This window comes from Mus caroli, chromosome 5 (genome assembly GCF_900094665.2).
Source record: "Mus caroli chromosome 5, CAROLI_EIJ_v1.1, whole genome shotgun sequence".
Taxonomy (NCBI): domain Eukaryota; kingdom Metazoa; phylum Chordata; class Mammalia; order Rodentia; family Muridae; genus Mus; species Mus caroli.
This window is the reverse complement of record NC_034574.1, coordinates 21463333-21466128: the sequence shown is the minus strand read 5'-3', so window position 1 is coordinate 21466128 and position 2796 is coordinate 21463333.

The following is a 2796-nucleotide window of genomic DNA, read 5'->3' as shown; positions in this document are numbered from 1 at the left end:
GATACAGAAAATGTGGTACATTTACACAATGGAGTACTACTCAGCTATTAAAAAGAATGAATTTATGAAATTCCTAGGCAAATGGATGGAACTGGAGTGCATCATCGTGAGTGAGGTAACCCAATCACAAAAGAACTCACACAATATGCACTCACTGATAAGTGGATATTAGCCCAGAAACTTAGAATACCCAAGATACAAGATACAATTTGCAAAACACGTGAAACTCAAGAAGAGTGAAGACCAAAGTGTGGACACTTTGCCCCTTCTTAGAATTGCGAACAAAACACCCATGGAAGGAGTTACAGAGACAAAGTTTGGAGCTGAGAGGAAAGGAAGACAGATTTTAAAAACCCTTCTTCTCAACTCTTTCTGTTCTGAGTGACTCCTGGGTGCGCCTTTTCCCACAGCCTTCACATTTTGTTTTCTTTTGCTTTTCAAATGTGTGCTTTTCAACCCTGTCTCTTATGCTTTCTGTAGCAGAATTTCCTCTGTCCAATCATTTTAAATATTAGTACAGCAAAAAGCCTGTGATTGGACAGGGTAAAGAGAGACGTAGTGAAGAGTTTCAGGGACAAGGATGGGGGTTGGGAGGGTGGGTGGGAGGAGGAAGGAAGATGGAAGAGGAACAGGATGGTCCAGATTCCTGTGGCTTTAAATAGCCACAGGTGGTTATGATTATCTTATAAGGGATAGATAATTACAGGACAATTTATCTTTTTTAGGTGGGCAATTTATATCATTATCAATTGGTTCTGAAATTATTTTTTGGGCATCTTGAGAATTGAGAATTTATTGATATATAAATCTGACTAATTATAAGCTTCTAGAGTTTTGTGACTATCAATCACAGGGGGTGGATGGCTGGGCAGTTACTGGCGGCTCTGTGGCAGGTGAACAGGAGAAGGGAAGACTGCTGACTGGGCTAGAAGCAGGGGCTGTGAGAGTAGCTGGGTGAAGTGTGGGAACTTGCTGTTCTTATTTAATATTTCCTTAAACAGCTTTCATTCTCGTACTCTCCTAACTCCTGTGCTCAGGGTTCCTGTGAGAAACTGTATGTTATCCTTACCCTTGCTCCTATGGAGAAAATGTTAACTTACGTTATACTTGTTTTAAATAGATATATAGTTGTTCATATCTAATGGGAATGTTTCTTCATATAAACATATAATAAACTTTGGTTATCCCAACCTCCACCTTCCCTCTCCTCTTCCCTTCCTCTCTATTAACTCCCTTTCCTCTAGATAGTTTCAAATTTACTCTTGTGTCACATATGCACACATGATTTTATGTGTATATACAAATTCTAGGGTGCACAAGTGGGAAAAAACATACAATATTTGTCTGAGTCTTTATCTAACTTGCTTAATTTGATGCTCTCTGGTTGTGTTCATTTTCTTACAAGCAACATGACTTTGTTCTTCTTTACAGCTGGGAGAAAAAGTCTCCCTCTTCCCTCTACCCCCCCCCCCCTTTCCTCTTTCTCTTCCCTCCATCCCCCTCCCCTTCCCTTTCTCTTCCCCTCTTCTTCTCTTCTTGCTCCCCTCCCCCATCCTGTCCCCTTTCCTCTCTGTAATTCCAATGACTATTTTTTTTTTTTTGAGATTCTTCCCTTATCTTTTCGTCTTGGATGTGCCCCTTTGGACACTGCCTCTTCTGTCTTGATTGATAGTCCCTGTAATATATATATGTATATATATATATATTTTTTTTTTATCCTGATAAAATTTGGGGTGTGTGTGTGTGTATGTGTGTATGTGCTATGCATGTATGTGTCCATAGGTATATAGGATATCCCAACCTCCCACTTGTGCATATGTGAATGGAGGCTAGAGGTAACACCAGGCATCTTATTTTATCCCCATCTTAGGGTTTTACTGCTGTGAACAGACACCATGCCCAAGGCAACTCTTATAAGGACAACATTTAATTGGGGCTGGCTTACAGGTTCAGAGGTTCAGTCCATTCATTATCATCAAGGTGGGAGCATGGGAGGCATAGTGCAGGAGGAGTTAAGAGTTCTACATCTTCATTTGAAGGCTGCTAAAAGACTGACTTCTGGGCAGCTAGGACTAGGGCCTTAAAGCCCACACCCACAGTGACACACTTCCTCCAACAAGGACACACCTACTCCAACAAGGTCACACCTCCTAATAGTGCCATTCCCTGGGCCAAGCATATACAAACCACCACATCCTTTGCATTATATGTTGACACAATGTTTCTCACTGAGCCTGGGGCTATCAGGCTGGTGAGGTTCAGGGATCCACCTATCTGTCTACCCAACCTCACTGATAGGACGGTAGATGTGCCATTTTGCCCAGCTTTTGTGTGGGTACTGGAGTTCAGAATTCAGACCCTTAAGCTGACCATAGACCATCTCCCCAAACCATCTCACAAACCATCCCCCCAGCCCTCTTCTATGCTGGGCAACACTTTCCTAGCTTTTCTGTGTGAGTACTTTGTGGGGTCTCAGGGGCTGTAAGGCCATGTCAGACATCATAGTGTGGCACCCTTTGGCAATCCTGATATCATCTTTACATGATTCCAGCAGTTTGTCTCCAGGGTAAGAGTTCTACCTAAGCAGGGTAGTCTGTGAGTTCAGAATGTATTCTGGGGTTGCCCACAAGAAACTCAGTTCTCTCCTGGATCTGAGAGGATCTGAGCAGGATCTGGATCCTGTTCTTAAGAATTCTATTGAGCAACACAGTACTTTTCTTTCTTTCTTTCTTTCTTTCTTTCTTTCTTTCTTTCTTTCTTTCTTTCTTTCTTTCTTTCTTTCTTTCTTTCTTCCTT